This window comes from Bos taurus, chromosome 6, assembly GCF_002263795.3.
Source record: "Bos taurus isolate L1 Dominette 01449 registration number 42190680 breed Hereford chromosome 6, ARS-UCD2.0, whole genome shotgun sequence".
Classification (NCBI taxonomy): domain Eukaryota; kingdom Metazoa; phylum Chordata; class Mammalia; order Artiodactyla; family Bovidae; genus Bos; species Bos taurus.
In genome coordinates, this window is record NC_037333.1 from 30801767 (window position 1) to 30829117 (window position 27351).

Here is a 27351-nt window from a genome sequence, read left to right on the forward strand (position 1 = left end):
AGTGTAGCAGTTGAAAGTATGAGTATTAGGGTTAGACAAACGAGTGGAATCCTCATTTCATTACCTCTTGTGTTGGTACTGGCAAAGTGATATGACCTCTCTGAGCTTCAGTTTTTCTAATGAAATAACTCCAATCTTAAGTTGTATTGTCTATGCAAAGTGCTCAGCATGTCATCTGACATGTATTAAGCTCTCGACACAGGGTAGCTGTCTTAATCATTACAGACTCCTGTGAGCCTCCATGATGACATTGTGGAGTCCACCTGCTCCAGGTGTCCACTTTGCCTTTTCAGAACTGAGCACCGACACGGACAGGGACTAAGTCCAAACCGCAGGGCTGCTTAGGGTCCAATGCCCATTCTGATCTTTTAACCAAGAAAAGAAGCAGAATGCTCAAGTGTGGAGTATTGAGACTGTGGGTGACAAAGCAGGCAGCTGTGAAAAGCCTAGGAAAATAGGAAGGTGGTGAGGGAGACAGCATGAAGCTTTCAGGAGGCCAAGCCAGGGGTCAGAGGCCCTGTGGAGACAGCAAGTTCAGTCTCAGTTTCAGGGTCATCATTCACTATGTTCTTAACCATGTTTCTACCAACCTCTCATTGACCTGGTTTTAGTTTGAGGGACAGAATATGATTTGGGGTGAGGACACTTTCATTTCAATAGAACTAGATCACTCCCTAGGTCTCTTGTCAAGTTGAGACTGAGGGGGCCACTGAAGGCCATCACCGTGCAGCAAATTCACAGCTGCAGAGGGAGCAACATAGTAAATCATCGTCCTTCCCACGAAGGCTGCCATCAATAATACCACAGGAGCCTTTCCCCCCAAGAACCAATAACTGCCTGGAACTGTGGGAGGCCCATTACAGCACTGAGAATTTGATGTGGAAAAATGAGAGGAATAAAATAGTTCGCTCACCAAAAAGAAAAATACATGAAAAGCAACACCAACATGAGTTTAATTATTAAGTCTTATTCTCACCCTTAGGGAGTTCATATATTCAGATGCCAGCCACAGAGCAACAGAGAGCACAATGGGGAGATTTGTTGTTATTTATGAGAATCTGAATCCTAGACATTTCATAAGATCAGTTTTTTAGGTTTTATACTAGCAGGAAGAAACCAAATTGTCAATTGATACTCAGAATTCACAATACTTGATCTTATTGTTAGTAATATTAGAAATGTGCCTGTATTCGCAATGCCAGTCAATTTTCATTTGTATAAACTTTTGGGGGCTTGAAAAGTATGACCTTAGCCAAGGTGTAAACTGGACTTGGAAATTCAGTAAGAAATATTGCAAAATTGGAGAAGGAAATGGCAACCCACTCCAGTATTCTCGCCTGGAAAATCCCATGGACAGAGGAGCCTCTTAGGCTGCAATCAATGGGGTCGTGAAGAGTTGGACACGACTGAGTGACTTCACTTTCACTTTTCTTCACTGTTTTCGTATGGTTAGGCTGCAGTAGACCCTCCAGAAACACTTGTTGAATAAAGAATTAAATGATTTTAAAAAAAGAAATATTGCAACATAATAGACCCTCAGCTTAATTCAGCTTTAGTTATCCCTGTAACACATCCCCATGGCAATTCTTCCAATCTTCTCCATATGTTTCCAAGTGTGCTTAGTCACTCAGTCATGTCTGACTCTTTGTGACCCCATGGACTGGAGCCTACCAGGCTCCTCTGTCCATGGGGATTCTCCAGGCAAGAATACTGGAGTGGGGTGCCATGCCCTTCTCCAGGGGACCTTCCCAACTCAAGGACTGAACCCAGGTCTGCTGCATTGAAGGCAGATTCTTTATCATCTGAGCTACCAGGAAAGCCCCCATTTGTGTCCAACCCTTTACCAAATTTACCTGTCTCATTCTCAGTTGAGGACTTTATTTCCTATTTTATTGAGAAGGTTAAGCCACTGGGTAGAAAGATTCTCATGACTTATAAGTAACATCACTCCTGCTTCATTCTGACTCTTAGAAAGTGTCCCCATTCCAGTCTAGGCTATTTTTAACAGAAAGCCTTAATGTCCACCTCTATGTGACTGAATTCTAGGGATTCCTCACTTGGATGAGCATTAAATCACTTGCATTTCCTTGGCTACAAACCAGATTTCTTTTTTTTTTTTTTAAGATTTTTTTTCTTAATACCATTTGTGAAGTCTTTATTGAATTTGTTACAGCATCCTTTCTGTTTTATGTCTTGGTTTTTGGCTACAAGGCGTGTGAGATCTTAGCTCCTTGACCAGGGATCGAATTCGCACTTAACCACCAGGGAAGTCCTCAAACCAGAGATTCTGATTTACTCATTCAGGGCTGGGATCTAGGAATCAATATTTCTAAACAGCACTCTCCTCAGGAGATTCCACATAATCATGCTGGCTTGGGGGAAATCACTGATTTATCTGTCGTTTGAACTCTCTGTAGACGTGCTTACGATTTTTAAGGACTCTTGTTAAAGTGATTTGTTTTACTTCTTCCAAACGACTGCAAGTTCCCCAGTTCAGGTGGTTGTGTCTTGGGGATTTTTGTGTGCTTGGCAATACTTTTCACTGTAGTTTGCTCATTGTTGTTTAGTCTCTAAGTCATGTCTAACTCTTTGCAATGCCATGGACGATAGCCCGCAAGGCTCCTTTGTCCGTGGGATTTTCCAGGCAAGAATACTGGCACAGGTAGCCATTTCCTTCTCCAGAGGATCTTCTCGAAGCAGGGATGGAACCCACATCTCCTGTATTGGCAGGCAGGTTCTTTACCACTGAGCCACCAGGCATAGGATGCATCAACCAATATGTTGAGGAAAAGGTAAAATTTAGGGAGGAAAACTATAGAATATGTGGTTACCAGGCGGCTGCAGGCAGTAATAATAGTAACAGCCTCTCACATTTATTGAGGACCCACCTCTTGACTTGCCATGTTCACTTTACAGTGATTCACTTACATAAGTTTCAAAACCATTCTCTGAGGTTGTTACCGACTTTATGTTCATTTCTGGATATTAAGAAACCCAGAACAGGCAAGTGGAGTACTTTTTGTAAGGTCATACAGCTTAAAGACTGTTGTTTTGGGGTTTACTTTTGGAAGGGGGATGGGAAAATATACAGCCTGTAGAAATAGAATCTTTTAGAGGTTCATTGAAGAACCATGACTTAGGGAATTCCCTGGTGGTCTAGTGGTTAGGACTTGGCACTTTCACTGCTATGGCCCGGGTTCAATCCCTGGTCAGGGGACTGAGATCTGGCAAGCTATGCAGAAAAAACAAAAACAAAAACACACCCAAACCATGACTTAATTCTGTAGAAGGAGGTGAGCTCACTTTGGCAAATGTGATCAAAGAGAATGTTATAAAGGAGGTGGTTATTTGAACTGAAGCTCCAAGTTGTTGATACATACAGCAAGAGTACACAGCATTTCAGGAGAAGGAACAGCACCCTGGAAGCATGCTGGTGCTAGGATAGTAGCTTCTGCCTGCCTCTCTGGTCCATTCTTCATTTGGAGGAGGCTCAGAGCCACTCCCTCCTCACCCCCTTCCCCCTCATTTACTTGATTCCAAGAGCGAGAAGAAAAGAGAGACGGTTGACAGGCCAGCTCTTTGGAGCATGGAAACTAACAGTGACTATTATCCTAGCAGTCACTAAACTTTCATCTTCCCCCTTGAAAATCATCTCAACCACACCTCTCCCTCCTTTCTGATCCATATCTTATTTTGTAAAGGATGATTTCCTCATCTTGCAACTTTGATGAGCTGTCTTCTAATTTGGCCAAACCTCTGAAAGCCCTGTATCATAGAGGAAACTAGTACATTTTGAATAATACCAAAGTGCAAATTTAAAATAAAACTGAAATGATATTAAAAATCTCACCAATCTATCTCTGTCTCTCTCTCTCACACACACACACAATTAAGGAAAAGTACAAGGTTGGCAACCCTGCCTCTACCCACTTTATTTAATCCACCTAACAGAAGGAAGAAAACTGTCAGCAAAGGGAATATTTTGAGTTGAGGCCAAGTGTGACTGGAGCTGAAACACACTTTATCCAATAGTTGCTCTGGTTTACTTAACATTCATTACTTGGCAAGAACTCTTGACAACTACAATGAAATATGAAGATACAATAAATTTATCATAGTGGCTTATGCTTTCCTTTGGGCTTTTTCTTTAACATGACAGAAAAGTAAACAAAACAAAAACCTCAAAGAAGTAATTCAGGACTCTGGCTCACCTTGTATCCTTCTCTCTGTCAGGTTCTACATTATGTCAGACCTTGCAAGCAGTAGAATGGGTCATTTGACACACATTGAAATTATTTTGGGGGATTAAAAAATGATGGAAATGGAAAAACCATAGGACATTTTGAAGGAAGTATGATTGCTATCTTATGAACATGACTTAAAAAAAAAAATCTTCGTTTAGATGTTTATAATCATTTAACGCCTTTAGGCAGTTTTCTCCCAGGCAGAAGTGGCTCCAGAATCCTGTTCAGAGACAAGTTCCAACTAATTACAACTGGCCTCCTCAGTGCTCCCCAAGGAGTAATCTGGATGATGGAGAGAGGCTCTTGCTCCAAACTTCCATTCTGCCTTTCAGTTTGTAGAGTCTTACAGACTCTAAAATATTCTATTGATGTTGCTTTTCACAGCGGTAATTTACACTTAAAAAAATCCCACAAACAAATGAACTGTTAACCACACTTATAATTAGGATGCAGGCCCATGACACTCTTTATGTACATCAGTTACCAAGTTCTTAGGTGACAGCTCATGCTAGATACAGACCCTCACAGCATCTCTATAGTGTCTCAACTCAGACTTCAGAAGAAACTCAACTACTGTTTTGGTGAAATTGTGATTCATTCATAGATCATCTTTTCTTGATGGCAAATAAATGATGCTCTTGGTTATAATACTTTCTATACTTACTGATTTCTCTAAACATTCATGACAATTTTTAAGTTGTTAGACATCATACACCCAAGAAAACCTATCAATCCAGTAACCAACATAAGCAAACAGTCTTTTCTATAGAGTAGAAGACATTTCCTTTGCAGCCTGAAAAGCAATACTTACCTCATGGTAACACTGTGAACATTAATAAAGTTTCTCAATTTTTTGAATTTTTTAGGACAAATGATTTCAAATAGCAGATAGCCTTTAGTAATTTTACACTTGATAATATAACAAATTAACTTTGATTTTTAGTATGCAATTTCTCTGAATGACTTAAAACATTTTACATATAACACTCTATTTAAAAAACAGATATGTAGAGCAATTTTTTGGTATATAAGGTGAATAGTCTTTACAGAAAGAGTAAGACAAGTCAAACAAAGGGTGATTATCCACTTTTTCCAAAGTACTTTATATGGCATAAAGTTCATTTAACAAGTAATCACTGAGCAGTTACTACATGCCAAGTACTAAGCTGGGAACAACAACAGGCAATGAAAGATGGTCCCTGCCCTCACCAAGCATACAGCCTCATGGCCAGGGGAGACTGGCGTTAACTGAATAGTCACACAAACCTAACATTGCGGCTGAGAGAAGAGCTACACATGGGAGTCATTTGTGGAGTCGATAATGACTTGCTCAGAGATTCCAGGGGTTAGAAGGAGATATATATTTTAGAGTAGTCTTCCCAGTCTTTAACAAATTGATTGCTTTCATAGTTAAACAGAGCAGAATGGAAGAAAAAGTTATTTACAGACAGAGGCATTTTTTGGCTCCCTACTGAATTACATATGCTTTTAAACAACTGCTTTTGACTTTACTTCAGTGGAATAACAGGACTTTGGATACATCTATCAAAAAGTGTTATGAGTGTTATGATCAGATCTAATGGATATCATGTCAGAGTTGCTTTTTTTCCTTTTTTAAGGATTATGTACCTTTTGTGAGATACAGCTCGAGAAGGACAGACTCTTGTCTTACATAATCCACACACATATACACACACACAAACAAGGTAAGAGTGCAAAAGAATCTCTTCTATGCCCTTGTGAAAAATCTGGGACTTTTTGCCAACATTTGCATCAATCAAAGAGCATTACTTTCTTAGGCAATTTTCAAGTGAGAAACAGAATTGATCAAATCAAATAACAACAATGAATATAACCACTAGACCAAAAGTCCATTTTAATCACTAGACTAAGCAAATGAAATAGCCTCATTATGTAACAGAAAAGGTCTGAAGAGAAAATTTTAGTTGAAAATGATCTATTGTAATATACTTCACTGATTGGTTTAAATAATGTTCACCACAAATGCAAAGCAAAGTTGTCATGACTACCATGGGGGGAGCAAAATTTGCTACTCCAAAATGTCTCCTTAGTGTGCAGATTATTTCCCTTTGAAAACAATCAAGGCCCAAAAGACTCAGGAAAAAACTTTGACTGTCCCCATAACTGCATACAAAAATTTAGATAGAGGGTCTGTTTCTGGGATATACCTATTACCAGAGACATCTGCAAAGAATACAGGCTGGCAGGGCCTCAGGAGATCAGTCCACTGGGTCCCATTTATTGTCTTTGCAAGGCTCAGCTCACATTTGTTTACCAAATATTTGCCTTTCTATTTTCTTTTTTTTATTATGTGCTGAACAATTTACATTATTTAATCTTCACAACTACCTTATGCATCTGCTGTACTGTTATCCCATTTTACACATAAAGAAACTAAGGCTTAGAGGTTAACTGGTTTGCTAATGTTTGCAAGACTGGTGAGAAGGGAGCCAGTATTTGAACTCAGGTCTGTATGAGCCCAGAGGTTTGACTCTTTTTTTTTTTTTTTTACTTTACAATATTGTATTGGTTTTTGCCATACACGCTTTTCTATTTTCATGTGAATTGACTTCTTCCCCTTTGCAGTCCCAAACAATTACCTACAATGTCCTCTTTTTGTAGTGAAGGGGAAGATTTCAGCCATTTTTGTGATTCACTCAGGTTTTTCTGTGTTTCTCCCAGGTATACACGTCATTAAGCTTTTCGGGTGATTTTGTTATGTTAATCTAACCCATGTCAATTTAATTCTTAGACCAGCTAGAAGAACCTAGAAGGGCTGAGGGAAATTTCTTCCTCTCCTGACACTACCAAAATGTGTTGAGTCTTTTTCATTCTTTTTTTTTTTTTCTTTATATCTTGGTAGTCTGTAAATCCAGCAGTGAAAACATACCTTGATACAACTGTTCCTGAGACAATTGCAACTCAAATGAAAAACCTGAGGTTCAAGAATCTGTAGAAAACAAAATGTTTATTAGGGAATTTCTGGTGGTGCAGCGGTAAAGAATGCGCCTGTAATGCAGGAGCCTCCATTCGACCCCTGGGTCAGGAAGATCCCCTGGAGAAGGAATAGGCTACCCAGTCCATTCTTCTTGCCTGGGACATCCCATGGACAGAGGAGCCTGGAGGGCTATAGTCCATGGGGTGGCAAGAATTGGACATGATTCTTTTTTGGTTTAGTGAGTAAACCACCACCACCACCAAAATGCACACTGGCCTATACGTGTTGGGACAGTTGGCTATTCTACCTTGTGGCTACTATTTAATCAAGTCATCCGAGGAACCCAGCTAGGGTTCCGCACATAAGGCATGGAGCAAAGCATTCTTATGCCAGGGCTTTATGTGACTGGTTGTAGCAATACAGCTCTTGAAGAGCAGCCACTGCATTGTATTCACTTGTGGGGCTATTTCCTAGAGTAAGCACTACGCATTTTGTTGCAAACTGTTAAGTGAATACTCAGCAAATCCCCCTTTCCACAAGAAAATAATTTTTATGACCTATGAACTTCATGATATTGCTTGCCCTTTATTCTTTCTCAATTTAGACATTAGCTTTTAGAATATACAAAAGACATGGAGGATTTTCCGGTCCTTTCGCACAAGATCACCTGCTGCTCACTACACTTGCTGTAGCAGAGACCACTCGAGGTACCCCCATTATGTTAGCCCTCGCACCCATGCGTGCATGCTCAGGCTCTTCAGTCGTGTCCCACTCTTTGCAACTCTATGGACCATAGCCCACAAGGCTCTTCTGTCCATGGGATTTCCCAGGCAAGAATACTGGAGTGAGTTGCCATGCCCTCCTCCAGGGCATCTTCCCAACCTAGGGACTGAACTGGCATCTCTTCTGCATCTCTTACATCTGCTGCATTGGCAGGTGGGTTCTTTACCAGTAGTGCTACCTGGGAGGCCCATGTTAGCCCTTACTGAGCATTTATTCTCTCCACCCATCTAACCTACAGATAAGTTCTTTCTCCTTTTCTCTTTCTTACTTAATCAAATTCTGAAAATGATTGCCCTGTAGCTAAAGTTGTATCAATATTATGCATTGAGGTAAACTGATGTTTACCTCTCCAAGACAACACTTCCCTACACTCCTTTCCTGAGAGCATTCTTCATTCCAGAAAGAAGGTCACAGAAGATAACCTTGAGGGCCACCAGAACTTGTTCTGGAATCACTTGACACCAGCCGTAATGATCTCAATGCCCCCCAGGAGGAGAAGAAGAAGAAGAATGCAAGAGTACATCAGCCCCCATCCTTACCTACAGCCCTATTTTCCACCCTAAAACTGTAAGACCTCTTCTAGCTTCACAGTCTTGAGAAGGAGAGCACAGTCTTGAGAGCTCTAGCCTGCTGTGTCCCTCTTTTGCCTGACAAAGTATTAAAGCTACTCGTTTTTACTCCTCCAAAGCTCTCTCTCTCTGCATTTCTATTTGGCACTGCTGAACAGAGGCAGAGCTTTTCTCAGTATTTCTATTGGGGTTTCTTTTCAGAGCTGACAGGACCAATCAAGGTCTTGCTGTCAGTGCAGGGGAGACTAACCTAACTGGGGACCGACCGTGCCAGCGCGTCCACTAACAATCACTGTTTAATGTTTTTCTTTTCTTTGCTGAAAGAAGAGTTAGCTCTGTCAGGAACAATGCAAAGGAAAAAAGAAAAACAACATATACAGCTAAAGCAATTGCAATTTTCATCTTCACTATAATTGAAAATACAATTGTTTTCTTTTTAAAACAATACATTTAGTTGAATAGTTGAATGTGGCTCCATGTTTAGCTTCTGAGTCAACACAAAAAGAGAAGCTCAGATTGGCTTAGCCTGTGTTTTATACTTTTTTTTTTTTTTTTTTTAAGATCAAGTGCAAATTTAAAGGGAAGTTCCTTTCCCAAGCTTCCCAACCTGTGGTTTCCATTCACAGACTAAGGGGTCACCCACCGTTCTTTGGTAACCTCACCCTCAAAAGAGATCCCATCCTCACTGACATGAACAAAGTGTCATATACTGTTACAAATGTGCATCTGCTGTGTAATCTGCTTTGTTGAAACGAGGAAATTAGAGTTCTGGGGCTGAGGAATGTATTCAATAACTAGGAGGCAACATTTTCCCTCTTATTGAATTGACTTCTGCTCTGTTTTTCTCTAAGCCTTCTAAAATCTGCTGTGGTTTACTAAAGCAGATGGCCTTCAAATTGTTTACAACACCAACAATAAAATTCTTGATGTGAAATTTAGTTTTTGTAGGTTTTTTCCCCCAGAAAATTTACATTGGATCAAACAGTTGGCTGTGAAAAAATAATGATGATGACAACAATGGAAATTACTATAGCTTAGTACTACTCAGCACTTCTATGATGTTAGACTTTATGCTGCTTTACATATGTTATTTATTTTCATTCCCAGAAAACCCTATGAAAAAGTATATTTGAAATTATATATCCAATTTACAGATGAAGGGATGGAGGCGCAGAGAAGTTAGGGAGTTTAGTCTATGAGGGCAGGGCTTGGTCTTGTCTGTTGCTAGTGTCTTGAACACCACTTGGCACTTGCTGGGCATAAACACTCAATATATATTCATAAAGGGGCTTCCTTGATGGTTTAGTGGTAAATAATCTGCCTGACATGCAGGAGACACAGGAGAAATAGGTTTGATCCCTGAGTCAGGAAGATCCCCTGGAGAAGGAAATGGCAACTTATTCCAGTATTCTTGCCTGGATAATGCTATGGACAAAGGAGTCTGGCGAGCTACAGTCCTTGGAGTCACAGAGAGTCAGACACGACTGAGTGACTGAACACACATACATTCATAAACTGTATGAATGAACAAATTCATACCTGGGACATATATTAGGGAGATTCAGGAAGGACTGAGTGATGAAACTGATGATGATAAAATGAATAATAGCTTAAAATGATAAGAGTAGTAATAAAGGAGGACAGATAGAGGAGATTAAAATGATTCTTAATCAGTAGTTTTTTGGATTGACTGCTCATCAGCATCACCTGGGGATTTTTTTTTTAAAGTTCATCTGGAGATTTTTTTAATGGAATACTTTCATGCTGTAAGGAAAAAAAAAAAAAAACACTATAAAAAGAAATGTATACATAAAAAAGTAAAAGTTCTACATTTCCTTTGCTTTCTTTCCCAAACTTATTTCTCAGTTTTGACTTTATTAACAGTTCAATGTGTAACTTTTATAAACCTATACATGAATATGTACACACCAGAAGCACTTTTTATACTTAAGAAGATCATATGAAAAAGCTGTTATATGATTTGCTTTTTAAAACTGAAGAATACTGTATGTCTTGGACATCTGCCAAAGTCAGTGTTTCATTCAACTGAACAGACATGCCATGGTTTACTTAAAGTTTCCTATTGCTGGACATCCAAATGGTTTTTTAAAGTATAAACAAAGCTGTAGTAAGACTCCTTGTATCTATATCTTTCTACGTGTGTTCAAGTACATTACTAGGATAAATTTCTAGGAGTAAAATTACTAGGTCTTAGGGAAAAAAGGTTAACACCCATTGCTAACTCCTTCCAAAAAAACTGTAGCAATTTACTTGAGAAACTTTAAAAAAATATAGTCTCCCTGGGCCCATATCCATGTTCACTGAAACAAAACCTTGGTAAGTAGAGCCTGAGTATCTTTATATATTTTAAAGTTTTCCAGGTGAAATCGGTCAGGTGTGAGAACCACTGATCTAGATCATTCTCTTCTTTTTGGGCAAAGTGTGGGTGAGATGGAAACTAAAGTAAGCCTTAACATGCAGAAGAAGTTAGTTGAAATTATAAAATCACTAAATTATCAGCAATTTATATTTCCATTGCTTCCAAATATTTTATCTTAATTCAGCATTATGACTACTCCTTTTAGGTAAGTAGAACAGAAAGAAAAATGAACTGAAGCTCTAAAAACTTAAGCTTCCACAAACAAAAAATGATAGAACCAAGACTAAAATTCAGGTCCTTAGAATAGGAAATTTCTCCCCTTGCTCCCTCCCATTAAACTATATAGCAAAGTGAATTATGACTGTATTGTTCTGTCCTGTTAGAAATCTATGCATGCTAACCCTGGGAAATGAGATGTCTGATTTTAAGACAGTTCAGGCATCACCTGTAGACCTTGAGACAACCAGTCGTCTGATAGTAGCATAAATAATAAACATCTATATCTATACATTTTGTCTCAAAAGATCTGAGGCTGGGACTATAGCCAGACTGACCCTGAATAACATCTCTAAAAGTCTTTATCTTAAAGAAAAGTGATTGGGACAATGGAAGTAGCCAAAGGAGACGGCTGCTCTAAGTGGGTTAGAGAAGTGAGTCTCACCCAAAGGTAGACAGTGGAGAGGCTAGTTCTCAACAGTTTCTCAAGGTTTTGCTTGGTAGGGCTGCTGCCTAAGCTCTGAAGTAAATATTTCAGTGAATAAAGCTTCAATCAAGAGTCACACAGAGTGAAGTAAGTCAGGAAGTGAAACAAATATCCTATATTAACACATGCATGTGGGAGCTAGAGAAATGGTCCTGATGGACCCATTTGCGGGCAGGAATAAAGACACAGACATACGGAATAGACTTGTGGACACAGAGGGGGAAGGAGAGGGTGGGACAAATTAAGAGAGCAGCATGGACATATACACTCTAGAATGTGTAAAACAGATAGTTAGTGGGAAGCAGCAGTATAGCACAAGGAGTTCAGCTTGGTACTCTGTGCTGTCCTTGAGGGGTAGGGTAGGGTGGTGGGCGGGAGGCTCAAGAGGAAGGGGATATATGTATACATATAACTGATTCATTTTCTTGTACAGCAGAAACTAACACAACATTGTAAAGCAATTATACTCCAATTTTTTAAAAAGTAACTTAAAACCTACCTCTCAAGAAAATTTCTGCTGTAACAGAAGGTAGGATGACATCTTCATGAAGGTGAACTTTATAGAGTTATTATGATTATTAAATGTAATAGTGAATATGATAATGGATTTTATTACCAGCATTTATAACATATCAGAATTAGGAGAGTAATCAGGTCAACTGAGATGTAGGCTTGCAGCTAGGCAGAAGAGGAGGGAACTAATATTTGTTATGCTCTTGGCATTTATTAGGCATTATGACTTTGCGAAGAGTTGACTCATTGAAAAAGACTCTGATGCTGGGAGGGATTGGGGGCAGGAGGAGAAGAGGACGCAGAGGATGAGATGGCTGGATGGCATTACGACTCGATGGACGTGGGTCTGGGTGAACTCCGGGAGTTGGTGATGGACAGGGAGGCCTGGCGTGCTGCGATTCACGGGGTCGCAGAGTTGGACACGACTGAGTGACTGTACTGAACTGAACTGAACTGATGACTTCTGCTCTCTGACGGTCCTGGCTAGGGCAAGGAGACCAGGGCAGACTATGGCAGAGAAATAAGTGGATATAGCCAAGGGAAAATCAGAGGTGTTCCTGTTGTGTCAAACAGGCCAGGGTCGGAGGCAATTATCAACATGTTTCCTATGGGGTCAATTTCCTGAAATACCTTTGCTTCTAGGGGCTGCTCACTTTGCAGGGTGGGGTGGGAGAAGTGGTAACATTTTAGGGAAGAGTGACTACTTTTCCTCCAAATTAGGAGTCATCCAAAGCATGTGCTTTGTATCAAGTCGAGGAAGGTTAAGTGACCAGACTGGAGACAGCATGTCTAATTTATTACTCCTTAAAATTGGGATAATCTCAACTTTTTTTCCTGTTTAGGTTTAGGCAGAGAATAAGTTCTCTTCACTCTTTGCTTGGCTAGTATCTATTAAATTTTTAGCTTTCAGCTCAAGGCTCTTCTGTTAGAGATTCCACCTGAAACTATTGATAAATATCAACAAAGCAAGTCATATGGCCATATCAACGGGACTGGGATACATTATCTTTCATCAGAGATATAAACAGAATATTGATAAAATTAATCCAGTTTACAACAATTAAACTTCAAGAAGACTATAAAGAAGAATGAATCTGTCAAGTTTCTCTGCTTTTTGTTGGAATTACATGGACTAAGTGTAGAAACAGTGGCTTTATGCTGATGAGAAACTTGATTTTGTATGCATATATATTTCAGTGAATGAAAATGAAGACCAAAATAAGTATTACTGGAAAATTCAGTTTTCTTGAGAGAGAAAAATCTTTCAAAACAAGGGCCAATGGAAGAAACATTAATAAAAGTGCCTTTACAGGGTGAAAATTTCTATTATCTAGCTAAATAACCTGAAACATTTGATTAATGTTTAACATGCTAATGGAAATTCAAACATTTTAAATGTGACCTTCTGGTGATAATACCATTTGTGTTTTTTTCTAATTCAAACATAGTGGTGGAGATTTAAGATGTAGAAGGTAGGATCTTGGCAATCCATTCTGTCCCCTATATCTAAATATAGAATATACATGTAGAGAGAGCATATATATCGAAGGTTATTGAAAGTCATTTGATAAAATCTTTGGTATCTTAAAATAATTCTTTGTGGAAATTTGCAGACAGAGATAACTTGTCACGAAGCCTTTATTTTACTTGGAAAGATAATTACAGTCATAATAGCATCACTATAAAGGAAAAGGAAATAACATTTTTCAAGCTTTTACTATGACCCCATGTACAAAATTCTCCAAATAATGTTAAGAAATTACACTATTATCTCCATTTTACAGCTAAGGATCATTAGGTGCTGAGAAATTATAAATGTGCCTAAAGCCACACAGGATGGTAAGTGGCAGGGCAAGAATACTACCCCAAATTTGTCTGACTCCAAAGATCAATCCATTACCTCAATGATGACAGTGATCTGGTGGCCCTCCTAAGTTCCCTAAATCAAAGTTCATCCACAGTCTCAGTTTTTGAGCTCATTAATATATTTTTTTAAGCAAATCTGAGCAATAATTGGGCTTCCCAGGTGGCAGCAAAGAATGTGGTAAAGAATCCATCTGCAAATGCAGGGGATGTAAGAGACCTGGGTTCGATCCCTGGGATGGGAAGATCTTCTAGAGGAAGGCATGGAAACCTACTCCAGTATTGATGCCTCGAGAATCCCATGGACAGAGGAGCCTGGCAGGCTGTGATCCATGGAGTTTCAAAGAGTCAGATACTACTGAATCAACTTAGCATGCACGCAAGGGTAATAATAAGGACCCAACCTATAGGTTTACCATAAACACAACCTAAAAATTAGAGCTATTCTCTTTGGGCTCCTATTTCTCTTAGATTTAATATAAATCTAAACTACTAAAGAAAAAATTCAATATCCTTTGCGTTGGCAGAGAGTATCAAGTGAAAGGGGAGAGTGAAATCCATGCTTATTTTAGAAGCCCCATTGCTGCTGCTGCTGCTAAGTTGCTTCAGTCGTGTCCGACTCTGTGCGACCCCATAGACGGCAGCCCACCAGGCTCCCCCGTCCCTGGGATTCTCCAGGCAAGAACACTGGAGTGGGTTGCCATTTCCTTCTCCAATGCATGAAAGTGAAAAGTCAAAGTGAAGTCGCTCAGTCGTGTCCGACCCTCAGCGACCCCATGGCCTGCAGCCTACCAGGCTCCTCCATCCATGGGATTTTCCAGGCAAGAGTACTGGAGTGGGGTGCCATCGCCTTCTCAGACTACCTCAAATTTTGAATGCCTACCAAGATAACTTTCAGGAGCCTAATAAAGGTGAATCAAACTGCAATTTGAGCAGGACTAACTCCTGCAAAACAGTATACAGAGGCAGCATGATGAATGGGAATTAAGGCATTTTGACTCCGGAACCAGAATTCAAATGTCTGGGTCTACAATCATCGGCTGTGTGGCTTTGGACAAACAGCTTTTCTGCTCTGATTTCCTCATTTGCAAGATGAATAAACACATTCCCTGGAATTGTTAAAAGGAGTATAAGAGTTAATATTTATAACATTTATAGGGTGCCTAGGGCAGTGTGTTAGCACAAGAGTAAATGCTGGTTTTGGTCTTGAAGAATAAACAACATTTCTCTTAGGTCATGCTCACTGATTTATTATTTATTGAGTAACTACTATATGCTAGGGGCTTCCCCGGTGGCCCAGTGGTAAAGAATCTGCCACAACGCAGGAGACACAGGATATGAGGGTTCAATCCCTGGGTCAGGAAGATCTTCTGGAGGACGGCATGGCAACCCACTCCAGTATTCTTGACTGGAGAATCTCATGGACAGAGGAACCTGGTGGGCTGCAGTCATGGGGTCACAAAGAGTCAGACGCAACTGCAACAACTGAGCATGCACTATATGCTAATCGTTGTTATACAATGTTATACAATAACTTTGGCCAAAACAGGAAAGCTCAGGAACCTCTAAGAAAGGTCATTTTTGAAAGTACTATATAAGTGTGTTTAACAAACAGCATTTTCCCCCAGAAAACTAATGCCTTTTATTTTTTTTTTTTGAAACAGAAATATGATTTCAGCACTCAGATTATTCTAAACTGAGAGATGGTTTTACTTCTCTTTCTTTTCCCCATTCTTGGTGGAGTTGGTTCTCTCGAGGCGCAGTGCACGAAACACAAGCAATATGTCAGCGGATATCATTGTCAACAACAAAAAAGATAGAAAAGGAAATGTTTACTGTTCCTCTATATTTAGCAGAGAACAAGAAACACGTTTTAGGTTTTCACTATGGTGGACTAGTGGGTTGCCCCATCCTGACTGTGTTTTTACCAAATGAATTAATATAGAAGAAAGCAGTATTCTATCGACCAGGCAGTGCCAACATTGCCATGAAGAAAATGTGCTCATATTCTCTAAAAGGACCTATCATTTAATGCTTTTCATATTTTAAATCATAATTTGATCTGGGAACATTTTCACCGTTTTTATAAAAAACCCAGTCTATGTATATTAATGCAAATTAAAGTACATTTCCCAAGGAAGCAATATTAGATTTTCTGTATCTAGGACTCCATATTTAGGAAACAGAAGGACTTAAATAAATTGTTGGTGATTTTATTTCTTCTTCCAACAGATTTGGCCGCCAAATGAAAAAAAAAAAGTAAATTGTTGGTTGTACACATGCCGCTTTTTTCAGGTTATCTTAAGTTTTGGAGTTTGAAGTGATGACAGAAGGGGGAAAATTCCGTTTGATTAACTAAAGCCCGACACTACTAGGAAACACTGGACAAACAGTGATTCCTTTGTGTAATCAGATGAATACTGAGAGAAATGGTAGCTTTGTACACTGATTCGATTAACTTAGTGTGAGAACAATATTCTTTTTCCTCTGGTCTTCATTTATTTTTTCCTCCCAAACTCATCATTCACCCTTTGCCTCTCACTGAGCCAGCGGCCCTGGTCTCTGATTTGACAATCAATGCTTGTGATTTGACAGTGCATCTTAGTCTCAAGATGACAGGTAGGGGGGTATCTCATGAACTCAAACTCGATTGGTGTTTTCAAAAGTTATACACATACCTGCATATCGCAGCATCATTGTATTCAGTACTTGGATGACTGCACTTCAAAATGAGTTGGTGGCAAAGATTTATTTATTGATGTTTAGTGTTGCTTTTTAGCCATACAAAAGTTTTTATTCAAAGCTTCACATTTATTCTGCTATCTTCCAAAGGAGGAAAGTTTCTTTGTCAGGGCAAAAATTAATTGTTGGCAATGTTTTTTGTTGAACTTTCTCTGAAGTTTGCCTTAAAAAAAGATTTAAAATAAACCTCCTGTAGAGCATCCTGACATCTTTATTTGTTACAATTTGTTTTCCTACTAGCCTGATACACTCCCACACCAAGATAAATAAGATCAGGCCACAGCCTGTTGTCTGGGCTGTCAGTGACAGGATTCTCCAAGTTTATCCCTCTGCAGAAACTTGGTGAATCCAGTTCAAAAAGGAAACAATGTTTTGTGATTTCAAATTTAATTTTACTTGAGAAAGGCTGTGAGATTTTTATGGTAGTGATTTCATAGATATCAAATTTTATAACATTTTATTTGATTAAGGAAAACCAAAAACTACTGACAGTCTGGCAATGTCTATGGTTCAACTTGTCTTAATCTTAGCAGAAAGCAAATAATTCTATACACTTATGAAAATGGCTTATAAAATAGATGAGCAAATCAGGAATATGAGCCTAATCTTATGACTAGTTCTTTTAAGGAACAGGCAAGAACGAGAGTCAGTAATGAGAGAAAAGAAAGGGGAAAAATGATTCATGAAGAATTTAGTTTCTTCCAGTTATAGAGCTGGGTGCTCTCATACGTATTAAGTCAACTATTCTTTCCAGCTATCCTCTGAGGGAGAGCTATTATTGGCCTGGTTTTTACAAATTAATGCCTTGGGATTAAGCTAGTTTGAATAACTTGCCCACAGTTTCCCAGTAGAAGGAAGCAGAGCTCTGATGCAGATCTAAGGAGGTCTTAACTCTTAAGCCTATTCACATGATTAAAAGACTTTTATATAGAGTGAATACCTTTGGGAAAAGTTAAAAAAATGGTTTTGGGTAAGGTAAAATTCAAATGGCAGTAATGGTTAATGGAAATTAGCTTTCCTGCTTCCTGGCCTGGGACATCCTTACTGTCATGTCAGCCCTACACAGACCATTTACTGCTGAAAACTTCAGAGGGTGAGGATTATGCATTGATGAAATCTACCAGGTATCAGTGCAAATGGCACTGACAAATCCTGCCACATTTGGAAACTTGATGCTGGGTTCTAATCTGTGGATACTTATTGATCATTATTAATAGTTGAAAGAAAATTAAAAAGAAAAACATCTCTGAATTTTTTGGGGATTTGGGAAAATCCTTTCCCATGGATATATATTTGTAAATAGGTAGCTAGGTAGGTAGAGACAGAAAGGTAGATTTATCTAAATGTCTGTATTTTCATTACTGGAAATTAAAGTGGAAAATATCCTTCTTTATTTCAATAGGGAGGCTACTCTGGAAGCAGGTATTTAGGGAAAATTTTTCCAATAGACTATTTTGGGACTATCTTGTAAACAAGAAAGCCAGAGCATCTTTGAGTGTCTCATAGCAGGGCCCAGGCAGAGAATTCCTGTTACTTTGGTACGATGGGAGTACATGCAAGGTGAGCTGAAGGACCCACATGCTGATTCTGTTTGGGGTTCAAAACATAAAGAAGAGTCTAAAAGTGCCCATCTTAGGGAAACAAGATACAGCATCATCTGTACATCGATGCACATAGCTGCATTACCTAAAAGTGACCAACTGTTCAGAGAGACAAATACGATGAATCTCAAAAAGGCACTCTAGAAATCCTCTCTGGTTGATGGTGGGGTGTTGTAATAGCAATAAAACCCCTCAGATCCTTAGGAATCAATAAGCACATTGGTTTCAGTTGTAAATGTAGTAAAGATATGTTGTTAATGCTGCCAAGTCACCTGCATCTTTCCCTACATTCAAGCAGATCTTTCCCTTTTAATTGTAGTGTTTCTTCCACAGTCTTCATTTTTTAAAAAGTGGCCCCACATGTGCATGAGAAAGCAAATGTTTAATTGGGGTGTATTTTCCTAGCATCATTATGAAGAAAAGGTAAGAACAGGACATTTGTACTACAGCAGTGTGAGAAGCTGTGCTTTTCAAAAACATTTTTTGCAATGTGGCCATTAGCTGCTGATGGAGTTGCCATGGTTATAAGAGGTCCACTGTGGGAGAAATCTTCATTTATTATCAGATTTTGACAGCGGCAGTCAGAATGCTTGATGGGGGGAAAAATAAGAACAACAACATAAAAGAGCCTTGGCCATTTTAGCCACACAAAGAGTTGAGTTATAACATTAAAAAATATTCAACGATAAAGTCATGGGTGAGTTGAGTGCCAGGAAAAATCTTGCTTTTGAAATAATGTGTATTCCTGTAAACAGCAGAGGCCAAGAATGATAGCCTACTCAAGAAACAGCCAAGAAATGGCAACAGGCGTAAACCTACTGAGTTGAACATGATATAAATTATTTCATGTAATAGTTTACAGTAGTTCTGTTGCTTTTTTCTGAGTCCTTTCTCATGCAAAAATCTCATCTAAGCTACAACTTTAAGGGTTACTGAGCTTCATGTGTCTCTTGGTGTTTTAGTACAAGGAAAAGCCTTTGTATTAAATGTACCTGAAAGCCCTGGAAATATTCTCATGTAAGAAGTGTAATAAATCCCATTACATGGGCCTCACTAGGCTACGGATCCACATTTTCCATGGAAAGTCTGTGAAATACATGTTAGCATTCTTCCTTGGTTTTAGGACCATAGGTGGAATTTGATGGGTTTTTTGTCTCCTTGGAATAACAGCTGATTACTCTTGAAGGCTTAGTGTTTAGAGATGAACCACAGTTTGCCTCCAGCCTCAAAAAGCACAAATATTTAATAAATTCTGAAGCATTTATTCGTGGTTAGGGCAGGAGGAGAGAAGAGACCGCTCCCTGCCGGATTCCCACGTGAACATGAACCTGTGATGTTTCGGAGTTTGTCAGCAGTGGTGAAGCTTGCTACAGAGACAGCGAGCTGACAGGAATGAGGGCCCTCACAGCTCAGACTCTGGGGGATGAAAGCTGACAGATGAATAGAAAGAGGGCTGGTGGTGATGGAAAGTGCACAGTCATTTAGGCAGAATAAAGGCTAAATGGAGGATCCTGAAAGAAAGCCTGCACACCTGGAAGGAGGCTCCAAACGGCTGGCTCGCTCAGGGCTTTCATGCGCGCTGCGTCCCTGCACGACTCCAGCTATCTCCGCCCAGGGTCCAGATCAGAGGGCCTCACCCTCAGTCCTGGGACATCTCTTTCCTGGCCTTCCTTGTGTAGCTTCATCAGTTGTATACAGGCGCTCAGTGTCACCAGCGTCGCCTCAGACTTCTTGGTACTTGCTGTCTGTCCTCCGTACCTCGCCTTTGTTCATCACTTTTTGCACTCTGATGTTCATCGTCTTTACTCCGTGGAAATTACTCTGCTGAGGGCACTAATGACTCCACTGTTGACTGAAACAGATAATTTTCAGTCGTGACCTCCTTGGCCTTTTCTCTCTTAGCCCCAGTGAATTCCCTCCCATCTGACTTGCTCCTGTGTTGTTCTCATCTGTGGAGCAGGGCAGAGAGGTCAGGCGTACAGCTAAGTTTCTGCAACGATCCACGAGGTGGGAGTAGGTCAGGAAACTGCGACTTATAGTTCAAGAAACTTACTGAGGGCTTCCCTGGTGGCCCAGTGGTGGAGAGTCCGCCTGCCAGAGCAAGTGACATGGGGTTGGGTCTCCGGGTTCCGGAAAATTCCACATGCCACGGGGCAGCCGGGCCTGTGAGCCACAACTCTTGAGCCTCTGATCTAGAACTGGGAGCCGCAACTGCTGAAGCCCGAGTGCCCTGGAGCCTGTGCTCCCCCGCGGGTGGGACCGCCGCAGTGAGAGGCCCGGGCACTGGCTGGAGGTGGCCCCCCTTCCGCCTCCCCACACCTAGAGAAAAATCTGCGCAGCAGCAACAAAGACCCGTGCAATCAAGGATAAGTAAGTAAATACAATTATTTTAAAAATAGTCCACATAAAAAAATCTTCAAAAAAATTAAAACAAGAAGCTTACTGAGGATTCTGGCTCCTGACCAAAGACCAATGAGTCATTTCTATGGCCCAGGATTGGCAGTCATGAAGGCTTTACCTTGCAGGCTTCACAGAGGAAAGGTGCCCTCTGAGACAACAGACCTGGTGTACAGCCAACATACTGCAGCCTCTGAGGGGAACTGTAGTTGAGGGCTCAGCTTCCCGGGGCTGGCCATGCTCCTGTGCATCTCTGCATCCTTAGCCCAGTGCTCTCATTTGGGAGCCTCCCTCCAGCTTCTCTGCTGAAATCTCCTTCTGGGAGAAGGAGGAGGAACCCTGAGGACACTTTCCCCCACCCTAACTCACTTCTCAGTGCCTTCCACTCCTAGTCCCTTTCCCTCACCCTCTCCCCAGCACCCAGGTCCATAAAACATTCGGAGCCTTTTACCTGGGGACCCCTCAGCAGTAAGCCGACCCAGCATCTATGCTGATATAGCTGATTCCTGACCTGCGAACCATTCCCTGTGGGAAAATTGGGTGAGGAGGGAGAGGGTTGCCCTTTTTCCCATTTAGCATCTTGCTTGTGCTACTATAGTAAGTGATTTTAAAGGCTTGGCTACTCTCATTTTTGACTTCTTGTTTCAACCAGCTATTCTCACTCCAGGCAGCTCAGCTTTCTCCAGCTTGCTAAGCTTTTGACACCTACTCAGTTCACAGTAGGAATTGGAGTTAGGATTTTTTTTTTTTGACTGCGCTTTGTGGCCTGCAGGATCTTATTTCCCTGATCAAGGATCAAACCTGGGCCACCTGCATTGGGAGCGCAGAATCCTAACCACCAGACAACCAGGTAAGTTCCTAGTGCAAAGATTAAAAGTCTGTTTGAGTAAAACAATCTGAGCTCTTCTTGATCACTATCCAGACTGCAACAGACTTTTGAGCAAGTTTCTGAATTACTTTCCCAGGATCCACATTCCTTGTTTGTCTTCAGTCTTGTGCAATTTTTACTCTTCCTAGATTTATTCTCCCCTATGAATTTCATCACCACATGGAAGCTGGTGACTCTTAAATCTTTATTGCCAGCCCTAATCTCTCTTTTGAGCTCAGAATGATAATTCTGTCTCTGAGAAATACCTGCTTGGATGGTTCAGAGACAACAAATTCATTTATTCCTTCATTTACTCATTACTCATTCATGAATTTAATATAAATATTTCTGGAGTACTTCTTATGTGTCAGGCTCTGTCTTAGGCCTAGATGTACAGGGGTAAATAGGAAAGCACAGTTTCTGATGTCTGGAAACTTGCACCCACACACAATTGTAGAGACAGATGTTAAGCATGAACATTTACTTACACATGGACTGAGTGTCAGGAATCAAAGTATAGAGTGCTGTAAAGGGCTTTCAAAAGAAACTCCTAGCCTGGCCTAGTGCTTTGGAAAATGCTTCTCTGAGGAAGTGGGGGATTCTCAGGTGGCTCAGTGGTAAAGAACTGGTCTATCATTGCAGGAGATGCAAGAGATATGAGTTCGATTCCTGGATCAGGAAGATCCCCTGGAAGAGGACAGAGGAGCCTGGCAGGCTACAGTCCATGGGATTGCAAAGTTGGACACAACTGAGTGAGCACACATGCACGAGGAAGTGAAATTAATAGGTGTTGACAACAAAGGACTCTTGAGAATCCCTTGGACAGCAAGGAGATCAAACCAGTCAATCCTAAAGGAAGTCAACCCTGAATATTCATTACAAGGACTGATGCTGAAGCTGAAATGCCAGTACTTTGGCCACCTGTTGCAAAGGGCTGACTCATTGGAAAAGACCCTGAAAGATTGAAGGCAGGAGGAGAAGGGGTAACAGAGGATGAGATGATTGGATGGCATCACTGACTCGATGGACATGAGTTTGAACAAACTCTGGGGGATGATAAAGGACAGAGAAACCTGGCGTGCTGCAGTCCAATGGGGTGGCAAAGAGTTGGATATGACTTAGTGACTGAACAAACACCAACAATAATAAAGGGCATGGGAAGAGAAAAGAGTGTCTCTGGCAGGAGAAATGGTATTGAAGAAGAAATATAACACGGTTGGAACACAGAGATGGTGTGATTCTGGCAATACTTGGGAATCCAGAAGTTTTCTTCATTTCTTTTCTAAACTCTAACCTGGAATCAAGATTGCTGGGAGAAATATCGATAACCTCAGATATGCAGAAGACACCACCCTTATGGCAGAAAGTGAAGAGGAACTCAAAAGCCTCTTGATGAAAGTGAAAGAGGAGAGTGAAAAAGTTGGCTTAAAGCTCAACATTCAGAAAACCAAGATCATGGCATCTGGTCCCATCACTTCATGGGAAATAGATGGGGAAACAGTGGAAACAGTGTCAGACTTTATTTTTTTGGGCTCCAAAATCACTGCAGATGGTGACTGCAGCTATGAAATTAAAAGACGCTTACCCCTTGGAAGAAAAGTTATGACCAACCTAGATAGTATATTGAAAAGCAGAGACATTACTTTGCCAAAAAAGATCCGTCTAGTCAAGGCTATGGTTTTTCCAGTGGTCATGTATGGATGTGAGAGTTGGACTGTGAAGAAAGCTGAGCGCCAAAGAATTGATGCTTTTGAACTGTGGTGTTGGAGAAGACTCTTGAGAGTCCCTTGGACTGCAAGGAGATCCAACCAGTCCATTCTAAAGGAGATCAGCCCTGGGTGTTCTTTGGAAGGACTGACGCTAAAGCTGAAACTCCAATACTTTGGCCACCTGATGTGGAGAGCTGACTCATTTGAAAAGATGCTGGGAAAGATTGAGGGCAGGAGAAGATGGGGACAACAGAGGATGAGATGGCTGGATGGCATCACTGACTCGATGAACGTGAGTTTGAGTGAACTCCAGGAGATGGTGATGGACAGGGAGGCCTGGCGTGCTGCGATTCATGAGGTCGCAAAGAGTCGGACACGACTGAGTGACTGAACAGAACTGAACTGAACCTAAACCTATAGGTTTTCAGTCTTGTTGCAGCCTGGATCTCTAGCCCATAGACTAAAATATACTAATAGAATTTGCTATCTTATTAGTGGATCTTTAGGCCTGTCACTGCCTAAATGCCCTCTGCTTTAGCTCTCAGACATTCTTTCGGGGACCCTAGAACATCCTGCAGTGACGATGTCTCTCTCCCCCACTGGAGAACTACACCAACAACAGTTCTTATCCTTCTTATCTCCACACTGGTTCCTCTCTGTTTCTTCTTTCATTTATCCACAGTCTCTTTCCTGGTAATTACAAGGCTTTGATTAAAGGATCAAGAGATAATCCAGTATAGAACAGAAAAATGACATACAACTTTGGGTTATTTTGATGGCTTTCTAACAGTATATTTCATGAGTTAGGTATATAAATCTTTTCAAAAATTTTTACTGTAAAATATTTGATATCTACAAAAGAATATGTGCAATGTATATTTAAGTTAAAAAGCATAATGTGTAACCACATATAAACCTACCACCCAATGTAGAAATTGGTGGTGGTGGTTTAGTGACTCAGTCGTTCCAACTCTTTTCGATCCCATGGACTGTAGGGTGCCAGGCTCCTCTGTCCATGGGATTTCCCAGGCAAGAATACTGGAGTTGGTTGTCATTTCCTTCTCCAGGGATCTTCCTGACTCAGGAACCCGAGTCTCCTGCATTGCAGATGGATATTTTTTACCGACTGAGCCACCAGGGAAGCCCCCAAATAGGCCATCAAATCATCTTATTTCTGTAACGGAGGTTGGCTGCCCTTTCTGCTTTCCCATTGCAGAGATGGCCTTTCTCTGCTTCTGCAGCAGTCAAGCACCTGCTTGAACATTCTACCTCTCAGACATGGCTTCTTGCAAATAGCATGGGGGGTGGTAGTGGCGGTAGTGGTTTAAAGCCAGGGTTATTTCTCCTTTCTGAGTACTACAGAAGTTTGAGAACAAAGTGAGTTTGGATGATAGACAAATTTCTGTGGGACCCATTTTGGTTCCTTTAAATATATATACCATGCCTTTATTATTTACATTTCAACAGCATTTTCTTAAACTGCTGAAACTGCCTTTAGCATGGAGGCTAATTCTAGTGGAGGAAATGTTTATCTGTTGATGGACAGTATAAGAAGTGGTAGTAGTAAGTTCTTAAAATGGATTCTCCCTTCAAAGAAATATCCAATCACAAACATTGTGAAGAGGGTTGTTGTTGTTCAGTGCACAGTAGTGTCTGCCTCTTTGCAACGCTATGGACTGCAGCATGCCAGGCCTCCCTGTCCCTCACCATCTCCCAAAGTTTGCCCAAGTTCATGTCTGTTGCATTAGTGATGCCATCCAGCCATCTCATCCTTCTCCTTTTGCCCTCATGTTTTCCTCATTGCTATTTTTTCGGAGCGTTTTCCAATGAGTTGGCTGTTCACATCAGGTAACCAAAATACTGGAGCTTCAGGTTCAGCATAAGTCCTTCCAAAGAATATTCAAAGTTGATTTCCCTTAAGATTGACTGGTTTGATCTGCTTGCTGTCCAAGGGACTCCCAAGAGTCTTCTTCAGCACCATAGTTCGAAGGCATCAATTATTTGGCGCTCTGCTGTCTTTATCGGAGAAGGCAATGGCACTCCACTCCAGTACTCTTGCCTGGAAAATCCCATGGATGGAGGAGCCTGGTAGGCTGCAGTCCATGGGGTCGCTAAGAGTCGGACATGACTGAGCGGCTTCACTTTCACTTTTCACTTTCATGCACTGGAGAAGGAAATGGCAACCCACTCCAGTGTTCTTGCCTGGAGAATCCCAGGGACGGGGGAGCCTGGTGGGCTGCCGTCTATGGGGTCGCACAGAGTCGGACACGACTGAAGCGACTTAGCAGCAGCAGCAGCAGCACCCATCTTTATGGTCTAGCTATCACAAGCCATATGTGACCACTGGGAAGACCATAGCCTTGACTATACGGACCTTTGTCAGCAGAGTAATGTCTCTGCTTTTCAGCACACACTGTCTAGGTTTGTCATAGCTTTCCTGCTGAGAAACAATCGTCTTCTGATTTCATGGCTGCCCTTAATTGGTTGCCAGGCTTTTATTTTAGTTGGTGTAATAAAAATGGAAAAGATTCTATATCCTATGACTTTTAGAGACAGTGGTTGTGTCTTGTTCAACTCGGAATCCTTGGTATTTCAGAGAGTGCTTGACACAGAGAAGGCAGGTAATAAACATTTGTTGTTGCTACATTGATTGACTAGTCAAACTTCTGAATTTACTCAGAGCAACCCTACAGAGTAGATACCAATATTATCCCCATTTTACAGAGAAAGGAATTGAAGCATAAAAGACTTGAAAAGATCAATCGCTTACCGGTGGTGGAATTGAGATTTGAAACTATGCATCCTAACTTCAGAACTGAGGACTAAAAATGATGTCCTTTATTATATCTCAAATATTTGGCAATTGTTAACCTAGACTTGCCTGAAAAATAAAAATTCTTAGTGCACAGTGATAACTGCCCTATCTTGATTACTGCCCAATAACCAAGTCCAATTATCCAATTCAGAGAATTTAAGTTTATGAAAAATATCTTCAATTTTTTTTTTTTACACTTCAATCCATTACTTAAAAAAAATTTTTTTTTTTTTTGTTACAATCTGTCCCTTTAACTGTGCTAATTTTAAGAGCTACATAACTCATTTTTGTTAGGTTCAGAAGTACCACCACTGTAAAACATTGAGAAAAACCTCTGAAATATACACTATAAAGTTAAAGACTCAAGAAAGTTGAAATGTCATCAATCATTGAAAACAAAGCCTTTGGTTTCTTGTAAGATTCCATTGAATAATGGAGTGTAATCACAATGATCTGAACTTTTAAAAAATGGGTAATAATAAAGGACTTGAGGTTTGCTTTACTGGCAAATCTTAGGATGCAAACATTACATCTTGTGTTCACCCTGTAAATCCCACAGACAGACAGTTCGCTGGGAGGAAAAAAAACAATCACTTTGCTCTTGCTATGGTCTATAAACACAAAGCACTCGATGAGGCGTATAAACCCATCAAAGATATCATTTATCTCAGCACCTGTAGAGATGTTTGAGGTAACTTAACGTTTAAGTGAAACTCTGTGTCTTAAGAGATTATAATGAAGTGGTTAAACTTCTCTCTTTTTGCCCTTTTGACTTTGAGCAACAAAGAAAGGTCAGGTTTGGCTGATTCTTACGTGACTAAACATGAAAGTGTTTGGAGTTTGTCTCCTGCAAGCAGAGTCCATATAATGAGGTCAGTCTGTGAAGTGTCCAGATGCCTAATTCCAATGTATTCTAAATTCTCAGTACAGTGCCTGCTGCATAGAAAATGCCCAAGTGTCCATGGCCATTTCCCTGTCTCTTGCTCTGTAACTACTTCCTGGCAATTTCACTAATTATTATTCTATTCAGAGGATGAGCAGAGGAAATGACAGGAGATAAAATGAAATTAGCAAATTATACAGTCCTTGAGCATATTTGGTCAAAAATTTTGGCAGGAGATGAGATTATTATAAGGTTTTTGGACCATCTATAGACTTGACTGATACAGATCATTGTTCCCTGTCCTCATTAATACTAGATCAAC

The 27351-nt window shown here is 40.5% G+C and overlaps 1 protein-coding gene and 1 non-coding gene across 2 annotated transcripts in view; one reads left to right on the forward strand and one right to left on the reverse strand.

Moving 5' to 3' along the window:
* GRID2 (glutamate ionotropic receptor delta type subunit 2) overlaps positions 1 to 27351 on the reverse strand; it is a 1601453-nt gene that overhangs the window by 24078 nt on the left and 1550024 nt on the right. The window lies entirely within an intron of this gene.
* Positions 3146 to 3217, forward strand: TRNAE-UUC (transfer RNA glutamic acid (anticodon UUC)). Its single transcript has one exon. It is a non-coding gene; the product is annotated as a tRNA-Glu (tRNA).